The 22,206-nt window shown below is 43.9% G+C and overlaps 2 protein-coding genes across 3 annotated transcripts in view; one reads left to right on the top strand and one right to left on the bottom strand.

The window, feature by feature from the left end:
* Positions 1–22,206, bottom strand: part of CENPP (centromere protein P) — a 217,401-nt gene that overhangs the window by 9,949 nt on the left and 185,246 nt on the right. The window lies entirely within an intron of this gene.
* Positions 4,277–22,206, top strand: part of ECM2 (extracellular matrix protein 2) — a 76,487-nt gene continuing 58,557 nt past the window's right edge. For both annotated transcript variants that reach the window (XM_023743626.1, XM_006102199.3), the window contains exon 1: positions 4,277–4,942. The gene's annotated coding sequence lies outside the window, so the exon portion shown is untranslated. The remainder of the gene's footprint in view (positions 4,943–22,206) is intronic.

The following is a 22,206-nucleotide window of genomic DNA, read 5'->3' as shown; positions in this document are numbered from 1 at the left end:
GCATAATCACCCCTAAAGTTGGTTCATGCATTCCACACCCTGAGTTAGACATGAGTCAGACCTAAGCCCAGCCCAGGGCTCCCGGTCAGCAGGGCTGCTGGGCCTATTCCTACTGAGAATCGGCCGCCCAGTGCAGCCCTTTCTGGAGACCCCTCTCCTTGCAGAGACCCAGCAGCCTCCTGGGCGGTTTCCCCCCTCCTCCCGCCTCTCAGCCCCGCACACTGTTTTTTACAGACCTCTCCGCTGTCATTCCAGGTAGGTTTTGGCAGGGCTCTCAGTACAGGCTCCCTGTCAGTATCCCATTTATTGACCTTTCATGTTCAATAATATTTTTAATGTTTCCTCATACTGGGTGAATAGTTTGGGTATAGACGTTAAGGTTTAAATAATAATTAAATTAATTTTACACTTGAAAAGTCAAATTTCGTGCCAAAAAAGAGCATTTGCAGGAAGTTTTAATTCAGTATTTATTTTGAAGAAAAGTGCTGCTGAATACTTCAGGAAGCTTATGGTGAACATGTTCCATCTCAAGATACTTGTGAACGCTGGTTTAAATGCTTTAAAAGTGATGATTTCGATGTGAAAGACAAAGAACGTCCAGGTCAACCGAAAAAGTTTGAAGACCAACAATTACAAGCATTATTGGACGAAGATGCGTGTCAAACTCAAAAACAACTTGCAGAACCCTAACTGGTTTGGCTCAGTGGATAGAGCGTCAGCCTGCGGACTCAAGGGTCCCGGGTTCGATCTGGTCAAGGTTTCGGGCACATCCCCAGTAGGGGGTGTGCAGGAGGCAGCTGATTGATTTCTCTCTCATCGATGTTTCTAACTCTCCCTCTCCCTTCCTCTCTGCAAAAAATCAATAAAATATATTTTAAAAAGAAACAACTTGCAGAAAGATTAAATGTTGCTCAGCAAACAATTTCCAATCATTTACAAGCAATGGGAAAGATTTTAAAGGAAGGAAAATGGGTGCCACATCAACTGAACAAAAGACAAATGGAAAACCAAAAAGTCATCAGTAAAATGCTGCTTCAACTGCATGAAAGTCTTTTTTGCATCGAGTTGTGACTGGCGATGAAAAGTGGATTTACTTTGAGAATCCCAAACGCACAAAATCATGGGTTGATCCAGGTCAACCATCAACATTGACTGCAAGGCCGAATCGCTTCGGAAAGAAGACAATGCTCTGCATTTGGTGGGATCAGGAAGGTGTGGTGTATTATGAGCTTCTAAAACCAGGTGAAACCGTCAATACTGATCGATACCAACAACAAATAATCAATTAGAATCATGTTTTGATCGTGAAATGACCAGAATGTTCCAGAAAACACGGCAAAGTAATTTTGCTTCATGATGATGCATCATCACACACTTCAAAACCAGTTAAAGACACGTTAAAAGATCTTGCCTGGGAAGTATTAACCCACCCGCCGTATTCACCAGACCTTGCTCCTTCAGATTTACCACTTGTTCTGATCGATGGCACACGCACTTTCTGAGCAGCACTTCAAAATGTACTAAGAAATGGAAAACTGGGTCTCTGAATGGTTTGCCTCAAAACAAGAAAAGTTCTATTGGGACGGTACCCACAAATTACCTGAAAGATGGGGAAATGTGTAGCTAGCGATGGACATTACTTTGAATAAAGCACTTTTGATGTTTCTCTTGAAATTACCGTGTTTTCTTTGATTACAAAATCCGCATTATTAACTGGTACACCTGGTATATCCAAACTGGTACTTTAGAGTCCTGTGTTAAATGCCTGTGGTTTTTAGGAGTGGGAGGCAAATAAATGAAACATTGAGTCAACTTATGTTCTTAGTAACAGAGCAAACCCCCACCTCTGGGCAAAATTAAATAGGGCATGTTTTCTTTGATTACAAAATCTGCATTACTAACCGGTACACCTGGTAAATTCACTTCTCCATCCAAGCCTAAACTTAAGTAATCAGCTCTAAAAAGCAGAGATGAAACTAAATTTTAAAATGAGCCAGTAAAAGCAGTGCTTGAGTGGATCCTGCATGTCTGTGGTTCCTGAATGCTCTATGTGAGGAACAGCAAGAAATAAGGAGCCTGGGGGATGGAGTGCAGGGCCCGGGGGATGGAGTGCAGGGCCCGGGGGATGGAGTGCAGGGCCTGGGGGATGGAGTGCAGGGCCTGGGGGAGTGCAGGGCCTGGGGGAGTGCAGGGCCCGGGGCTGAGGACACCCAGACAGGACCCAGGAGGTCCTCTGGGCTGCCAGAGGTGAGTGTATTAGCAAGTGAAGTGGAGCCGATTACCATGCACACGTCCAGGCTCCTGCTTTAAGGGTGCAGGCTCCACGGGGTCCCTCCAGGCCACAGTCACTCGTCACTCTGGATACAGTCGTCAATCAGGTAGGTCATGAGTCCAAATGGATGGCCACTCCAGACCGGACTGGTCAACATAAGGGTCGCCACCTGGCCCCGACAAGCTCATGAAGATACTCTCTTCCTTCACATGTGAGAACCACATGCTTCGCATTCATTTCCTGTACTTTTGGGAGTTACCCCCAACAAAGGACTTCAGTACAGTTTCTTGCTTTGTGTTGTTCTGACAAAAGCACTGCCCTGATCTCAAGAGCGGAGTATATTTAGAAACATGACATCACCAAGAACTAGGTCAACACAACGAGACTCCGCACCCAAGTCCTCGCCATGTTACTATAGATTTCTCCCCGGAAACTGGTTGCCACTCACAATACTTGCTGGCCTCAGTCACAGCCCCATCCTAGACCTGGACTCCCGCTGGCCTCCTCTGGTCCTGCCAAAGGCTATCTTATTAAAGAGCAACTTCAGATTCACAGCAACATTGAGAAGAAGGTGCAGCGGTTTCACATGTGTCCCGCCCCCTCTAACCTCCCTCATTATCAACATCCCCCACTACAATGGCACCATCGTTCCGACTGAGGAACTACACGGACACATCACAACCACCCACCCACAGGGACACTGGGAGCACTCGGGTCTCATACACTGCGTGGGTTTAGACAACTCATAGTGACGTATGATGTGTCCGTCTTTAGAAGACCACACAGAATGTTCTCACTGCCCCAGAAGTCCTCTGTGCCCACCTGGTCATCCCTCTCTCTCTTCAAACCCTAGCAAACTCAGATCTTTTTTATTTTTTGTTGATTTCAGAGAGGAAGGGAGAGGGAGAGAGAGATAGAAACACCAATGATGAGAGAGAATCATTGATTGGCTGGTGAGGTCTGGCGTGGGGGGTGGGGGCGGGCTGGAGGGAGTCAATGGGGAAAAGAGGGAACATATATAACACTTTCAACAAGAATGATGGAAAAACCTATGTAATAAAGAGGGAATATGCAAATTGACAGTCACTCCGCCACAAAGATGGCGGTGCCCACGGCGGAGGCGGGGCGGGGGGGTGTTTCTGTAACACAAGATGGTTGCCCCCACAGCAGAGGCCGAGTTCCCGTAATGAGCCTTAACGAACGACCAGCAGGGACCTGAGGCTGCGCCCCCCCCACACCCCTTGTGGGGCTTAACAGGGGACCTCAGGCCGCACCCCCCCCAGCAGGGATTGACGGGGGACCTCAGGCCGCACCCCCATCCAGCAGGGATTGACGGGGGACATCAAGGTGTGCCCCCCGCCCCGGTGCTGGGCCGGGGGACCTCAGGCCGCACACCCCCGCCCAGCGGGGCTTGACAAGGGACCTGAGGCTGCATCCCCCTTCTGGTGCCAAGCCAGGGGACCTGAGGCTGTACCCCCTGCCTGGTGGGGCTTAATGGGGGACCTCAAGGCGCGCCCCCTGCCCTGGCCTGGGCTGGGGGACCTGAGGCTGCGTCCCCTGCCCAGCAGGGCTTGACAAGGGTGGGGCCAGCCAGGTCTGGATCTCGCCCAATGGGGGTGGGGCCGGCCGGGTCTGGATCTCGCCCAATGGGGGTGGGGCCGGCCGGGTCTGGGTCTCGCGTGATTTTGAGGCACACGTGGGTGGGCGGGGACTTCACTCTGGGTCCCGTGGTGTGGTGTGCCCCAGACTCTGACAGGAGGAAGATTTTCATATACATTTTACTAATTTTCTTTCATCTCTGACACTTCTATTATAGAGAAAGGGCAAATAGCAATATTAAAATATTTCCTCTAATTAATCCCCTTTTAATGAGCATGAATTTCGTGCACTGGGCCACTAGTACTAAAATAAAGAAATAAAAAGTAGAATCCCTAGCCCGTGACGGGCACTTACATGTGTTATTCATTTATTTCACAGAAATTGAAGGTAGTTATTAGCATCCCTGCTTAAAGAGAAGCAGCTTCGGACAGGAACGCAGGAATGCCCGAAGGCCCTCTGACCTGCTGCTCGCCGGAGACGAGGCCGTGCTGCTCAGCCCTCCTCCCTGCTTCCAGGTGGAAAGTGACCATTGCAATCACATGCACATGGAACAGCTTTCAGTCTTATTCACAACACGGCGTGTGCAGTTCCCATGGGCAGAGAGATGAGGAGGGTCACTAACACCACCCAACTCAGGGTGCCCAGGAGTGCGGCTCCTCTAACGTGGCCACATGGGCCACTCGAGCGGGGTGCACCCCAGCGGTGTCACAGAGGCATGGGCAGAGGAAGGGTTTTCATGCTAATATCTATGAAAACCAGATTTCTTAACCAAGCTTCACTTCTGTCCTTCCAACTCCACCTTCTCAGCCTGCAAGATGTTTCCGCTGCTCTTGTGAGTCAGACAAATATTTCCCTTGAAAACTGTTTTCCTTGTTACTCTCTTGGCCGATTTTCTGCGTGAGAACTGTAAGGCATTTATCCCCAAGGGAAGCATTAGATTTTACCACGGGGGCAGGGATCATTTTCAACACTCCCCTCTGTTCTTTGTTTTAAGAAAGCTCTGGTTTTGTTTCACTTTCAGCTGGAGACTTAAATGACACCAAGCAAAGCCTCCTTAGTTTAGATTTCCAGGTAAAAAAGTTTTCTGCTTTAAGTTTCTGCTACAGCATGTGGAATGGTTATAATATTTGGGTGTTTTATGTTGTAAATATGTTAACATTTCATGAAATTAGCTCTTACTAATAGATGTTTAAAGTTTAAAATGTGCATTATTCTGTTTACTTGTTTTTCTCAGGGTAAAAAACTTCTCAAGTATTTCAAACTTTATGGAGTTGGGATTAAATATATTTTTATATGTTTAAATAGAATTACATGCTCAGTAGAAGTGTAAGTTAGTTTGAAATTTTTGCTTTCTCTATTTTTAAGTCCTAAAAGAACATAAAGGGTTAATGAAAACTTTTTTTCATTTTAAGCTGAGTGAGGTGAAAGGGATAACAGGCATCTCTCAGCTTCATGGAGAAGTTTAAAATTCTAAATTTAATGTTTTAAAACCTTACTTAAGATTTCTGATAAAAAAACTTTAAGGAAAAAAACAGTAAGTGAACTGCGATTTACAGATGATATTTATGTGGGTTGAACACAATGAGCGCTAAAAAAAGAATTCACTTGATCAAAATAATACTTGCTGTGATTAGAGTGCCATGAAATCTTTACCTCGGGAAACATTAACTCAATTGCAAAGTTGCTTATTAAATATTAAATGCAGTGCGGAACTCTATAAATTACTGAAAATCACAAAGGCACAGGCATGAAGGATAACATGAGTACTGAGAGGCCATTTCATAAAAATTACTTAAACATTTCAATGAGATTATTTAGATTCTAATTTTGTTAAAGTTAAGGGAGCTCTGCAAATTTATTTCTGTACATATCTACTTAGATTTAGGAAAAGTAGGCCAACTTGGGGGGAAACAGAAAGACGAAGGCAGACGGTTTCCAGGATGGGGTGAGCTCAGACGTCTGGTGAGTGTTTGCAGGAGGCCCAGGGACAACAGGACCCCGGACGTCCCTCCAACCCTGACCCACCACAGGGGCCTGCACACAGGGCAGCAAGGCCAGAGCTCCCAGGCCAGCCCAGCGCTGAGGCTCTCCAGCAGGGCCTGCTTGCCTTGCCACCCGCACATTCTCCCCCCAGCCCACCTCCCAGTCCGCCTTTCCCTAAGCTTCCCCTGCTGCCTTTGTTATTCCTTTCCAGGGGTGGCTTGCTCTCTGAACCCATGTTTACAATTTTTGCAGTCAATCAGCTAAGGGATTTGTTCCTTCCTTACATTTTGCATGTTAGTTTTTTTTAAAAGTTACAAAAAGTTGTTCTAATATTGTTTCCTTTCAATGACTTACAGTAAAGATTTCAGAATGACTGCAGTAACTAATGTGCAGATACACTGAACAAAGTTTGCAGTGCTGGGCTAGCTGACATAATACGTTAGTGGCGGCAAGTCAGGATATGACCCAAGGACAACATGGCTAGAGGAAGATGATTTTTTTCGATAAAGTTATAAAAAGAACTACTGAGATTCAAGAGGCAAACTGAGCAGATTGCACACCCTCTTCTCCTCTCACCGGATCCCTAGAAATAAGAGAAGATGTATGATCAACAAATACACACATGCGCCTGCAGCTACACTAGAAAATAAGAACTCCTGCTGAGGCAGACCTGGGAGGAGTCCTCGAAGACGGGAGAACATGGGGACGTGGGAGAAAACTAAGTAAGAGAGCCTGCACAGGGGAAAAGGGTACATTAAAACAACACACCCTATACATTGTAGGAAAACTTCTGAATATTAAAGATAAATTAAAAATATGAAAAAGTTTCTATAGAGAGAAAAATAGATTTCTTAAGAAGAGATGAAAATCTTATTAAATTTAAAGTTTTCACTAATAACACTAGATATAAGAAACTAATGGAATAATATCTGTAAAGTATTGATGGCAAATGATTTTGAAATAATTCTATTTTTAACTAAACAGAATATTTTCTGAATATGAAAATTCAAAATTTTTACAACTCACAACATTCTCTTTTAGGACATGGATATATTTCAGCAGGAAATAACATGAATCTCAGGGAACTTCTGCTTCTAATAATGGCAGGCTAGGCCATCAGAGCGGCTGATACACTGAGAATAATTAGACAAGATAGGATAGTAACGGGGCCAACATACGGGACCGGACTGAGACCCACAGAGGTTTGGGAAACTTCCCTTCTGGCGGCATCTGTGGGTCCAGAAGAGGTGGAGAGAAGCTTAGTCTATGACTTTACAACAGCCTCTTTAGGCAAAAGAAACAAAAATCAAGGAAAAGGACCGAGCAAGCAGCAGCATGGCGGGGAAGGGATGTGGGAAAATCTCCAGGCTTGATTTGGGGCACAAAGTGCCTCTATCACTCAATCTATAATTGGTAGTGCCCTTAGCTTCATGCCCAAGGTAGATATCAATCCTCTTGGGATAAAGAATACATCATCCACCCTGGCTGGTTTAGCTCAGTAGATAGAGCATAGGCCTACAGATGAAAGGGTCCCGGGTTCGACTCCAGTCAAGGGCACGTACCTTGGTTGCAGGCTCCTCCCCTGCCTGAGCCATGGCTGGGGCTCACACAGGATGCAACCAATCGATGTGTTTCTCTCACATCGGTATTTCTCTCTGTCTTTCCCTCGCTCTAAAACTCAATGGAAAAATATCCTCCGGTGAGGATTAAAAAATAAATAAATTTATTATTAATAATAATAATAAAAGGATAATATTTAAGAATACATCATCCTAGGTCTTCAACATATTTTCATATTTTTTATACACAATGTCTGTCATGCAATCAAAAGCCATCAAGCATACAAACAGATCAACATGGCTCAAGACTTAAAGAAATAGACTACAGAAACGACTACTTAAAGAAATACAGATTACAGAGGATCCTGAAAATGGAGTCTTCAGACACAAACTTAAAAAAATGTGATAAGTCGCTTACCGTTCAGGAGGTGCGTGCAGGCCCCCAGTCAGTGGCCCAGCCTCATGTCCACGGGCAGGGGGCAGGCCGCCGGCTCACAGTGCCTGCACCTCCCTCCCTCCCTCCCTCCCTCCCTCCTTGGGCAGAATGCATTCCGTGGGTATTCACTACTGCCATCTGCACACGGCGGGATCCTCTGTCATTACACACATTGTTCTCATTAAAAAGCAAATTATACTTGGAAAAAAAAGTGACAAGTATGTTCAAAAAAGTAAAAAATAAGATTAAAATTTTCAGTAGAGTCAGAAGAACCCATTGACAACTCAAAAAACTACAAAACAAACAAACTACACAACAGAAATAAGGAAGTCAGTGTGTGGATTTAATAGCAGATAAACCACAATTGAAAAGATAATTAGTGAGCTGAAAGACAGATTAAAAGGATAACTAGGATGAACCACTGAATCTCAGAAGGATGAAAAATACAAGGCAGGAAGAGAGACATTAAAGACATAATAAGAAACAAACAGAAACAAACTCATAGATAGAGAAAGCAAACTGATGGTTGTCAGATGGCAGGGGGTTTTGGAGGGTTGGGGTCTGGGTGAAAAGATGAAAGGGTTACGTAGTACAAACTGGCAATTACAAAATAGTCCTGGGGATGTAAAGTACAGCACAGAACAGAGTAACATTGTGATAACTATGTATAGTGTGAGGTGGATGCTAGACTTATCAGAGTGATCACTTCATAAGTTATATAAATGTTTAACTAACTATGCTGTACGCCTGAAACAAATATAATATTGTCAACCAATCCTATATCCTATATAATAAAAGGCTGATATGCAAATTGACTGAAAGGCCGAATGGCCGGTCACTATGATGTGCACTGACCACCAGGGGGCACATGCTCAATGCAGGAGCTGCCCCCTGGTGGTCAGTGCGCTCCAACATGGGGAGCATCGCTCAGCCAGAAGCCAGGCTCACTGCTAGCAAGCACAGAGGTAGTGGCGGGAGCCTCTCCCGCCTCTTCAGCAGTTGGACATCCCCCAAGGGCTCCCGGACTGCAAGAAAGCACAGGCTGGGCTGAGGGACCTACCCCGAGTGCACGAATTTTGTGCACTGGGCCTCTAGTTGAAAAAATAAAAAAATTAAAAACCCAAACGTACAAAATAAAAATGACATAAGAAAAAGACTATCATACATGCAATTGTAGTTCTAAAAAGAAAGAGGAGAGAGAAGCAAGAAAGTATTTGAAGAGACAAGGGCTTAGAAGTTTTGAAATCTGATGAATATGAGGCTACAGGTTCAAAAGTGCTATTTAAAAAAACCCACAAGAAAATCCTATATAAACAGAGTAAAACAGCTGAAAACCAAAGCCAAGAGAACATTTTAAAAGCAGCCAGGAAAAAATGTAACTTTTAAAGGAGAAATAATTAGATTGACTCATGACCACTTAATAGAAACTATGGAAACAAGAAGACATTGGAATGAAATCTTCAAAATGCTGGACAAAAATACCTGTCAACCTATAATTTCATATCTAGAGAATATAGCCTTTCAGAGAAAACATAAATATTTTCAGACAAACAAAAAGAGAACTGGTCATCAGTTGTCCTGCACTAAAAGAATTAAAAATCTTTATCAATCGGAAATAAAATAATCCTATAGAAAACTGATGATGCTGGAAGAATAAAGATAATCAAAAAGGATAAATGTTTAGGTAGGTCTAAATTAGTGGTTCTCCTCTGGGAACAGGATAATTCCCTCTATACCCTAGGATATATTTGGTGATGTCTAAAGACATTTATGGTTGTCATAAATGAAGGGAAGGTATTAGGGGCATCTACTGGCTTGAGGCAAGGCCATCCCCTAACAAAAAAGAACTATCCAACACAAATGTTAATAGTGCTAAGCCTGAGAGAGCCTGATATAAATAAAATGTGAGTATAAAACAACAACAATAATAATAATCTTTTGAGGGTTTAACATATGTAAAGAAGTAAAATATATGACAAAAGCAGCACACGTGCCAGGATGAAGTGGAAGGTGTCCTGATCCTTGCATTGTACAGGAAATGGCAAAGGTACTGATTTGTATTAGACTTGATAACTCAAGGATGTGTGTGGTAAACTGTATAAAAAAACAGAATAGTAAAGGTGTATAGTTGCTAATGTAGTAATAAAAAATAAGTAATCAATTTTTAAAAAAGCAAGCAAGAATAGAAAAAAAAAACCCACACAAAACAAAACAAAAAAACACCACCACAGCCCAGGCAGAATAAGTAGGAAGCAAATAGAAAACAGATTTAACCCAAAATATATCAACTGCTACATTAAATATAAATAGACTAAACATTCCAACTGAAAGACAAAGGTTGTTAGATTGCATTAACAAAGATGTGCTATAGAATGTATCTATACTAATAAAAGGGTAATATGCTAATTAGACTGGGAAACCTTCTGGACAAAGGCATGGTGGCGGGGCCGAGGCAGAGGCAGTTAGGGGTGATCAGGCCAGGAGGGGAGGGCAGTTGGGGGTGATCAGGCCAGTGGAGGGGGCAGTTGGGGGTGAGAAGGCCGGCAGGGGGGCCAGTTGGGGGTGAGCAGGGTGGCGGGGGGTGGCAGTTGGGGGCAAGCAGGCTGGCAGGCAGAGTGGTTAGGGGTGATCAGGCAGGCAGGCGAGCGGTTAGGAGCCAGCAGTCCAGAATTGCGAGAGGGATCGGGCCTAAATCAGCAGTCGGACATCCCCTGAGGGGTCCCAGATTGGAGAGGGTGCAGGTCGGGTTGAGGGACACCCACCTCATGCACAAATTTTGTGCACTGGGCCACTAGTATTGAAATATAAGACACTAGAAAATAAAATAAAATGATGCAAAAAATATTCTAAGTAGACATTATCCAAAAGAAAGCAGCTGCATTATTAGACAAAATAGATCTATGACAAAAAGCATATTAGAGATATAGAAAGTACATAATGATAAAAGCACCAGAAAAACAAAACTATAAATAAATGTGCATATACCTAAAACATAGCCTCAAAATATGTTAGTAAATATGACCAAAGTGATTATAAATATTAAACTACATCCAAAAATAAACCCAAGGGGTAATATAGTTCGAAAACAATATTATCTCAATTGTAAAGTAAAATTAAAACAAAAATACTTCCAGAAGACATATGTGCAAGAATGTTTATAATAGCAAAAAATTGGAAAAATTAAGTATCATCAAATTGTTCAATAACTTATGAAATGAAAATAGAGTGTACAGGCCTGATGGATTTATATACACTGACATACAGGGTGAGGCAAAAATTAGGTTTATAGAAGTTTGTATGGAAAATCTTTATAATAAAAGCCTAAGTTACCATTACAGCGGAATGACCCAAACGACTGATCGCTATGATGTGCACAGACCACCAGGGGGCAGGCGCTCAATGCAGGAGCATCCCCCTGGTGGTCAGTGCGCTCCCACAAGGGGAGCACCACTCAGCCAGAAGTTGGGCTCACGGCTGGCGAGTGCAGAGGTGGTGGCGGGAGCCTCTCCTGCCTTCGCAGCAGCGCTAAGGAGCAGTGAGCCAAGCGGTAAGGGGCAAGTGGTCCCAGATTGCAAGAGGGTGCAGGCCAGGCTGAGGGACTCCCCCTCCAATGCATGAATTTTGTGCACCAAGCCTCTAGTAATACAATAATTAACACAATAATAATACAAGAATAAAGTGTTTCGCATACTCACAACTGTAAGCCTACTTTTACCCCATCCTGCATATGTCCATATTTTATTACTGAGTGGAGGGAAAATAAATTGTGGCATAATATATATCAAACAATTCTTTAGAGTTTAAATATATAGTAGAGGCCTGGTGCACAAAAATTTGTGCACTCAGGGGGGTCCCTCAGCCTGGCCTGTGCCCTCTCGCAGTCTGGGACCCCTTGGGGGGGGGTGACCACCTGCTGGTTTAGGCCTGCTCCCTGGGGAATTGGGCCTAAGCTGGCAGTCAGACATCACTCTGGCAGCCCAGGAGCCTTCGGGGGATGTCCACTTGCCAGCGGGGAGCAGGCCTAAGCTGCAGTCGGACATCCTTAGCGCTGCTGAGGAGGCAGGAGAGGCTCCTACCACCACCGCTGTACTGGCAGCCGTCAGCCTGGCTTGTGGCTGAGCAGAGCTCCCCCTGTGGGAGCGCACTGACTACCAGGGGACAGCTCCTGCATTGAGTGTCTGCCCCCTGGTGGTCAGTGTGTGTCATAGTGACCAGTCATTCCCAGTGTTTCTGCTGTTAGGGTCAGTTTGCATATTACCCTTTTATTATATAGGATAGAGGCCTGGTGCACGGGTGGGGGTCGGCTGGTTTGTCCTAAAGGGTGTCCTGGATCAGGATGGGGGTCCCGCTGGGGTGCCTGGCCAGCCTGGGTGAGGAGCTGATGGGTGTTTGCAGGCTGGTCACACCCCCTTCAGGGTGGGGGTCCCCACTGGGGTGCCTGGCCAGCCTGGGTGAGGGGCTGATGGCTGTTGGCAAGCTGGTCAAGCCCCCCCCAGTGGGGACCCTCACCCCATGGAGGTTTGGCCAGCCTGGGTGAGGGGCTGATGACTGTTTTCAGGCTGGCCACACCCCCTTTAGGGTGAAGGTACAGTCAATTTGCATGTTTGTCTTTTATTAGTGTAGATGATTATATATATATTTAGAAGGGATCATGAAAGATACACTGAAATAGGGATTAGGAAACTATGGCCTCCAGCCCAAATCATGTTTGTTTGTTTTTTAAATATATTTCTATTGATTTCAGAGAGGAAGGGAGAGGGAGAGAGAGATAGAAATATCAATGATTAGAAAGTATCATTGATCAGCTGCCTCTTGCTTGCACACACACACACACACACACACACACATCACCACTGGGGATCAAGCCCGCAACCTGGGCATGTGCCCTTGACCAGAATCGAGCCTGGGACCCTTCAGTCCACAGGCCAACACTCTATCCACTGAGCCAAACTAGCTAGTGCCTGTTTGTTTTTTTTAAACAAAGTGCCATCAGAACACTCTCATGCCTATCCATTTTTTACTTATCTTCTACAGTTACTTTAAAAATTTTTAGTATTTATTTATTTTTAATCCTCACCCAAGGATATTTTTTCCCATTGATTTTTTAAAAAATATGTTTTTATTGATTCCAGACAGGAAGGGAAAGGGAGAGAGAGAGAAACATCAATGATGAGAGAGACTCATTGATCGGCTGCCTCCTGCACAGCCCCTACTGAGGATTGAGCCCACAACACCAGCTTGTGCCCTGACCTGGAATCAAACTGTGACCTCTTGGTTCACAGGTCGATGCTCAACCACTGAGCCACGCTGGCCAGTCATCCCAATGATTTTTAGAGAGAGTGGAAGGGAGGGAGGAGGGGGAGAGAGAGAGAGAAAGAGAGAGGGAAACATTGACATGAAAGAGACACATTGATTGGTTGCCTCTCACACACACCCCGACCTGGAGCTGGGGATCAAACCTGCAACCAAGGTACATGCCCTTGACTAGGAATCGAACCAGCAACCCTTCAGGCTGCAGGCCGACGCTCGAACCACATTAGCCAGTGCCTATGGCTACTTTTGGGCTACAATAATAGCAAAGTTGAGTAGTGGATTTTTGTTAATTCTCACCCAAGGATATTTTAGAGAGTGCAGGGAGGGAGGGAGGGAGGAAAGGAGGAAGGGAGAGAAGGAAGAGAAGGAATTAGAGAGAGATCGAGAGAGAGAGAGAGAGAGAGAGAGAGAGAGAGATCGGTTGCCTCCCACACTTACCCTGACTGGGGCCAAGGATCAAACCTGCAACCCTTCGGTGCACAAGCTGATGCTCTAACCATTTAGCAACACTCGCCAGGGCAAAGTTGACTAGTTTTGACAGAAACTGTTGGGCAGCAAAGCCAAAAACATTTACTCTCTAAACCTTGAAGAAAAAGTGTGCCTATCCTTGTACTAAAGTATGAATTGTTTTTAAGGCAACTTATCTTTTATGCCTTATACATGTATATCATTTTGAATAAAAAATACTATTTTTATAAATTTAAACACATCTCTCTTTTTTTAAAGGGCAGTGCTATTATTATTCAACAGTCTCTTTAAAAAACAATAATAACCAGAATGTATACGCAGCAGACCTAGGAAGGGCCTTAGAAAGGATTGATTTAGAGAGATTGGAACTCAGGAGAGAGAAATTAATATGAACGTTACCTAAAAGTCTCTATGGGTTATCCTGTGGACAATGAATTGTAGCTCAACCCAAGGCAGATCTTTTCACAGAGCTTTCAAAACATGAACATGGAGTTCCCCATTCCTGGAAAGGATATGCCTGCAGAGACTCGTTCACAGCCCAAGTCCCACCCAGCAAAGCCCCATCAGAAACGATGTAGGATGCGAGGAGACAGCCCATCATGAGGCACATGAAGGAACAAGCTGAAGGGAGAACACTGTCAAGGACTATGTGGTTCTGTGCATGGGCATACATATGAGGCTTGGAAACAGATCAAAATAAAGAATGCTTGGAATTAGGAGGAAACCGTGGGAAAGTGATCGCCATATGGGATGATTTGTTCATAACTCACCCCTCTAGTTATGATACACCAGATTCTGCCTGCAAGCAACACATGACTGTCTTGATTAAAAACCGTCAGTAACTCTTAGTTTCTCCAAACCAGGTTTCTGGGTCTTAGCACAAATGGCACTGTTTGCCAGCTGATTCCTGGCAGTGGCAGCCTGTGCTAGGCACTGTAAGGCGCTTGCCACCATCCCTGACTTCCAAAGCCTATAGCATCCCCTCCACTGTGACTCTAGAAATGTACCCAGACACTGCTAAATGCGTGCCCTGGGGGCAAAATTGCCCCCAATCCAGAAGCACAGCTGTGAACTTTCGCTGGCAAACTTTTGCTGCAAGCACTGCAGGCTGCACTGTTAAGTCTCTGTTGTAATTATTCAACTCTGCCATTGTAGTGCAAAAGCGTAAACCACTTATAAATAAACTTGAAGCCCGGTGCACGAAATTCGTGCATGGGTAAGGTCCCTAGGCCTGGCCAGTGATCAGGGCCAATCAGGGCCTTCCTGCTGCTGGCCGGGGCCTTCCTTCATTCCATGCCGTCCCCTGGTGGTCATCCCATGTCATAGCAGGCTATAGAACTCCCTCCTGGTCTCCCAGTTGAACTCCCGTGGGGACAATTTGCTCATTAGGCTTTTATGTATATAGATGAATACAGCTATTGCAATAAAATATGTATGGATATTGAAATTTTAATTTCATATAGTTTAATCTGTCTTAAAATATTATTTAAAAATTTAAAAGCATTAAAATATAAAAACCATTTAAGCACCCAGTACAGTCAATTTGGCCTTGCACCCTAATTTCCTCACCTCTGATCTCAGCTACTATCAACCCCACAGCCTGGTCCTCAGGGCCTTCCAGTGTCACTTTACTTCTGCCTGAAGAGAGGTCTGAGGTCAACAGCCATGCCAAGTAGCTCAGACACGTTGGGACTAAATTTTATTCATTACGTGATTTAGATGTGACTCCAAATAGCCACTCCTTGACTGAACAGCAAAGCCGCAGCCCTATCCAAATATATCTACCCATTACCCCCAGCCCATTCACCCTGGGTGATCTCTTCCACCGCCTGACTGTAAGCCCATCCCCGAGATGCTTTCTGCATAGAAAAGTTTGTATTGCCCGGCTGGGGAGGCTTAGTGGTCAAGCGTCAACCTATGAACTGGGAGGTTACGGTTCCATTCCTGGTCAGGGCACGTGCCTGGGTTAGTGGGCACGATCCCTGGTGTGGGGCGTGCAGGAGGCAGTCAATCAATGATTCTCACTCATCATTGATGTTTCTACCTCGCCCTCTCCCTTCCTCTCTGAAATCAATTTTAAAAATTTTTAAAAAGTTTGTATTTTCTACAGTTTTATATAAAGGGAATCATGTATGTTTCCTCTTATGTAAGACTTCTTTTATTCAATGTAATTATTTTGAGATCCACCCAATATTATTGCTAAGTAGTCCTTCACTGTATGGATATATTAGTTTGTTTTTCCATGAACATGCTGGTGGACATTTAGATAGCAATACTAATATAGCTGCTCTGCACATTTACACCCATGTCTCAATTGGTTGCCTCCTGCATGTGCCCTGACCCGACCAGGGCCCAGGCCAGGGAGGAGCCTGCAACTGGGTGCATATAACTTTTTGAATTAGTATTTTGGGTTTCTTCAAATATCTGAGAGTGGAAATGCTGGGTAATAAGATGGTTCTATTTTTATTTTTTTTAAATTAAATCTTTACTGTTGAAAGTCTGACATATGTCCCCTTTTTTTGCTCATTGACCCTTTCTAGCCTGTCCCCAGGCCCCACCCGAGGACTAAACCAGACTACTGTCTGTGTCCATGGGTTATACATACACGCATAAAAGTTCTTTGGTTGTTCTCTTCCCACCCACCCCGCTCCCCTGCCTTCCTTCTAACACTCTGCAGTCTGTTCTATGCTTCTATGAGACTGGATCAATTCTGTTCATCAATTTATTTGGTTCATTTAATTCCACTTATTTGATACTTATCATGTGATGCTTGTCTTTCCCTGACTGACTTATTTTACTTAGCATGATGCTCTCCAGGTCCCTCCATGCTGTCTCAAAGAGTAAGAAATCCTGCCTTTTTACAGCTGCATAGTATTCCATGGTGTAAATGTACCACAGCATTTTATCAGTTCATCTACTGATGGGCACTTGGGCTGTTTGCAGATCTTAGCTATTGTAAATTGTGCTGCTATGAACATAGGGATCATACATTCGTTATAATTGGTGCTTCAGGTTTCTTAGGATATATTTCTAGAAGTGGGATCACTGGGTTAAATGGCAGTTCCATTTTTAATTTTTTGAGGAAATGACATACTGTTTTCCATAATGGCTGCACCAGTCTGCATTCCCACCAGCAGTGAACTAGGATGCCCTTTTCTCCACATACTTGCCAGCACTTGTCATTTGTTGATTTGTTGATGGTAGCCATTCTAACAGATGGGAGGTGATACCTCATTGTCGTTTTAATTTGCATCTCTCTGAGGATCAGTGACTTTGAACATTTTTCATATGTCTCTTGGCCTTCAGTATGTCCCTTTTGGAGAAGTGTCTATTTAGGTTCTTTGCCCATTTTTTAATTAGATTGTTTGTCTTCCTATTGCTAAGTTGTATGAGTTTAGGATATTAACTGTTTATCAGATGTATCATTGCCAAATAAGTTCTCCCATACAGTGGGCTCCTTTTTTGTTTTGTTCATAGTTTCTTTTGCTCTGCAGAAGCCTTTTATTTTGATGTAGTCTCATTTGTTTTTATCATTAGTTTTCTTTGCCTCTAGAGATGTATCTGTAAACATATTGTTACAAGAGCTGAGATTTTGTGGCCAATGGTTTCTTCTAGAATTTTTATGGTTTTCACATCTTACATTTTGTTCATTTTAGTTTATTCTTGTGTATGGTGTAAGTTGGTGGTTTAATTATATATCTTTGCATGTATCTGTCCAATTTTCCCAACGCCATTTATAGAAGAGACTGTCCTGACTCCATTATATGTGTTTGCCAACTTTGTCAAATATTAACTGAGCATAGTATCTTGGGTTGATTTCTGGGGTCTCTTTTCTGTTCCATTGATCTATATGTCTGTTCTTGTGCCAGTACCAAGCTGGTTTAATTACAGTGGCTTTGTAGTATAGCTTGATATCTGGTATTATGATCCCTCCAACTTTGTTCTTCTTTTTTAAGATTGCTGAGGCTATTTGGGGTCTTTTGTGGTTCCATATAAATTTTTGGAGTATTTGTTCTAGATCTATGAACTATGCCATTGGTATTTTAATAGGGATTGCATTGAATCTGTAGATTACTTTGTGTAATATGGACATTTTAATGATGTTGATTCTACCAATCCATGAACATGGTATATTCTTCAACTTGTTTATATCTTGCCCTATCTCTTTTTTCAATGTCCTGTAGTTTTCTGATTATCAGTCCTTTACCACCTTGGTTAAGGTTATTCCTAAGTATCTTAATTTTTTTGTTGCAATGGTAAATGAGATTGTTTGTTTAGTATATCTTCCTGAGAATTCACTATTGGTGTAAAAATGCCATAGAATTCTGGGTGTTAATTTTGTATCTTGCTACATTGCCAAATTCCTTTATTAAATCTAGTAGTTATTTGGTGGAGTCTTCAGGGTTTTCTATGTATAATATCATGTCACCTGTGAATAATGAAAGTTTTACTTCCTCCTTTACAATTTGAATGTCTTTTATCTCTTCTTCTTGTCTGATCGCTGTGGCTAGAACTTCCAGTACTATGTTGAATAAGAGTGGCAAAAGCAGACATCCCTGTCTTGTTCCTGTTCTTAGGGGAAAAGGTTTTAGATTTGGCCCATTGAGGATGATGTTCGCTATAGGTTTGTCACATGTCCTTTACTAGAGGCCCAGTGCACAAATTTGTGCACAGGAGAGGTCCCTTGACCTGGCCAGCGATCAGGGCAGCTGGCTGGGGGAAGGGTCCGTAAGAGGTTGGCTATGGGAGCGCACTGACCACCAGCAGACAGCTCCTGCGTTGACCGTCTGCCCCCTGGTGGTCAGTGCATGTCATAGTGACCAGTCGTTTGGTTGACCAGTTGTACAGTCGCTTAGGCTTTTATATATATACTAGGGGCCCAGTGCACAAAGATTTGTGCATGGGGTGGGGGTTAGTGGGGGGGGGGGGGGGGGGGTCTTTCAGTCCGACCTGCACCCTCTCTAATCTGGGAGCCCTCAGGGGAGCCCTCTCCAATCGGGAGTTTCTGTCTTTGCAATCATATGAGCGAATTCTCTGAGACCCCCAACTCAGTTTGGTTTGTTACTCACAGAATGATAGCGGCATTTTTTTTTTTCTTCATTAGTGGAGATTTCCTGGAAGTTTTAGGATATTTTCACTTTAATTTTTCCTAGACGCTCTGATTTTACTTATGTCTCTCACCCTTGCTTTCACTCCATTCCCCACCGCAACAGTAACTTGCTCCAGGATCACTTTGCTCTAGTGTCTAGGAGATCTGTCTGCCACCAGAACTATGATTCCCAGCATTCTTGGTGCTTCCCGTGCTCTGGGCTTCCGCTTCCAGTCCTGGGGCTGCCAGCAGAACTACTAGTCCCAGAATTCCTGGTGCTCCCTGTGCTGGGAGCGACCGAGGGATCCATGGCCCCCCAAGCCTCCAACTCTCCCGCTCTGCTCTCCAACCAGTGACCAAGGGAGCCACGTCCCCCCAAGAGAGCAACCGAGGGAGCGACATCCCCGCCAAGCTGCCAGCTCTCCCAGTTCTGCTCTCTGCCAGGCATCTGTGTATGCAAATTAACCCACCATCTTTGTCAGGTTAATTCGCATATTCACTCCTGATTGGCTGGTGAGTGTAGCAAAGGGATGATCAATTTACATGTTTCTCTTTTATTATATAGGATAACTAGAGGCACGGTGCATGAAATTTGTGCATGGGGGAGTGTACCTCAGGCCAGCCTGCACCCTGTCCAATCTGGGACCCCACGGGGGATGTCTGACTGCAGGTTTAGGCCCATTTCCTGTGGGATTGGGCCTAAACCTGCAGTCAGACATCCCTCTCACAATCTGGGACTGCTGGCTTCCAACTGCTCACCTGCCTGCCTGCCTGATCAGCCCCTAACTGCTTCTGCCTGCCAGCCTGATCACCCCCTAAGCCTGATTGATGCCTAACTGCTTCCCTGCTGGCCTGGTCACCCCCAACTGCCCTCCCCTGCCGGCCATCTTGTGGCTGTGGGCGCCACCATCTTTGAGGGCAGGACAGTCAATTAGCATATTCCCTCCTTATTGGCTGTGGGCTCTGCCACCTTTGTGATGGTGTGAGGGTCAATTAGCATATTCCAGCTTTATTAGAGAGGATGTTGAGATATGATCCCTCTATTCCCGCTTTGCTGAGAGTTTTTATCAAAAATGTGTGTTGGATTTTATTGAATGTTTTTTCTAAATCTAATGATATGATTATGTGATTTTTTGTCTTTCAATTTGTTTATGTGATGTATCACATTTATTGATTTGCAAATATGGTACCAGCCTCGCAACCCTGGAATAAATCCCATTTGGTCATGGTGTACGTCAGTGGTTCTCAACTTTCTGGCCCTTTCAATACAGTTCCTCATGTTGTGACCCAACCATAAAATTATTTTCGTTGCTACTTCATAACTGTAATGTTGCTACTGTTATGAATCATAATGTAAATATCTGATATGCAGGATGGTCTTAGGCGACCCCTGTGAAAGGGTCGTTCAACCACCAAAGGGGTTGTGACCCACAGGTTGAGAACCACTGGTGTATGGTCTTTTTAATATATTGCTGAATCCAATTTGCTAATATTTTATTGAGGATTTTAGTATCTATGTTCATCAGGAATATTGGACTGTAATTCTCTTTCTTTGTAGTGTCTTTATCTGGTTTTGGAATTAGGATAATTCTGGCCTCATAAAAAGAGTTTGGAAGTGTTCCTTCCTCTTGGATTTTCTGAAATGGTTTGAGGAGGATGGGTGTTAGTTCTTTGAATATTAGGTGAAACTCCCCTGTGAAGTCATCCAGACTCAGGCTTTTGTTTACTTGGAGTTTTTTGATTACTGCTTCTATTTCATCAGTTGTTATTGGCATATTCAGGTTTTCTGATTCTTCCTGATTCAGTTTTAGGCCATATTTTTGTAGGAATTTGTCCATTTCATCCACATTGTCCAGTTTGTTGGCATATAGTTGTTCACATTATTTTCTTACAATCCTTTGAATTTCTGTGGTGTCAGTTGTTACTTCAATGCTTTCATTTCTGACTTTACTTATTTGGTTCCTCTCCCTCGGTTTCTTCATGAGTCTGGCTAATGGTTCATCAATCTTTTTTAACTTTTCAAAAAGCCAACTCTTGGTTTTATTGATCTTTTGTATTGTTTTTTTTAGCATCTGTGTCATTTATTTGTGCTCTAATCTTTAGTATTTCCTTCTTTCCACTTACTCTGGGCTTTACTTGTTGTTCTCTAATTTTTTAAGTTGTAGCGTAAAATAGTTTATTATTAATTTTTCTTGTGTGTGTGTGTGTGTGTGTGTGTTTTGAGGTAGGCCTGTAGTGCTAAGAAACTCCCTCTCAGAACTGACTTTTTGTTCAGAACTGGGGTTGTTGTGTGTTCATTTTCATTTGTTTCCAGGAAGTTTTTTATTTCTTTCTTGATCTCCTTGGGAACACATTTATTGTTTAATAACATGCTATTAGCCTCCATATGTTTGAATGTTTTTGGGTGTTTTTACTGTGGTTGGTTTCTAACTTGATTCTACTGTGGTCTGAGAAGATACTTGATATGAGTTCAATCTTCTTGAACTTGTAGAGACTTGTTTTGTGTCCTAACATGTGGTCTATCTTTGTGAATGACCCATGTGCACTTGAGAAGAATGTGTATTCTGCAGCTTTGGGGTGACATGTTCTATAAATGTCAGTTAAATCGTCTGATCCAGTGTGTCATGTAGAGTCACTGTGTTCTTGTTAATTTTTTGTCTGGAAAATCTATCCAGTGAAGTCAGCAGGGTGTTAAAATCCCCTACTATGATAGTATTGCTGTCAATCTCTTCTTTAAAGTCCTCTAAAAATTATCCTATATAATAAAAGCCTTATGTGCAAATTGACTGAACGGTGGAACAACCGGTGGCTATGACATGCACTGAACACCAGGGGGTAGATGGTCAACGCAGGAGCTGCCCCCAGCCTGCAAGCTCCAAGCCAGCCAAGGTGGGTGCCAGCAGAGGCCCCCCGATCACCCCACCAGTCACCCCACAGATCAGCCCTAATCACCAGCCAGGCCTAGGGACCCTACCTGTGCATGAATTTTGTGCACCAGGCCTCTAGTTTTATATATTTAGATGCTCCTTTATTGAGTGCATATATGTTTACCAGGGTTATATCCTCTTGTTGGATCGATCCTTTTAGGATTATGTAGTGACTTTTGTTGTCTCTCGTGATGGCCATTCCCCCAGGTCAAAATCACCTGGATGGCACAGGTCTGTTGGAGAAAGATGTTTTCCGTAGCATGAGGGAATGACTCAGCAAAGGAAACTGGAGTGGCTGCCCTCCGAACACCAACACCAGCGCCCCCAACCCTGGGCTCTCCTGACAAGGCTCCAGTCCACTCTGTCCTCCCTCTACTGGAGTCCAAAATGAGTGGCTGCACTCAAAATTTTGTGTTGGCCCTTTAAGAGGGTGCCTGCCTTTCCAGCAGTCTCTCACTGGCAGACAGCAATCCTGCTGCTTTTCACAGCCAGGTGTTAGGTGGGCACCTTTCTCTGTTTGGTGCTCTGGGCTGGCCTTTAGACCTCAGGGTTCTCAGTGG

The sequence above is a fragment of the Myotis lucifugus genome, unplaced genomic scaffold (assembly GCF_000147115.1).
Source record: "Myotis lucifugus unplaced genomic scaffold, Myoluc2.0 scaffold_404, whole genome shotgun sequence".
Lineage (NCBI taxonomy): Eukaryota > Metazoa > Chordata > Mammalia > Chiroptera > Vespertilionidae > Myotis > Myotis lucifugus.
This window is presented reverse-complemented; position numbering and strand designations above follow the sequence as displayed.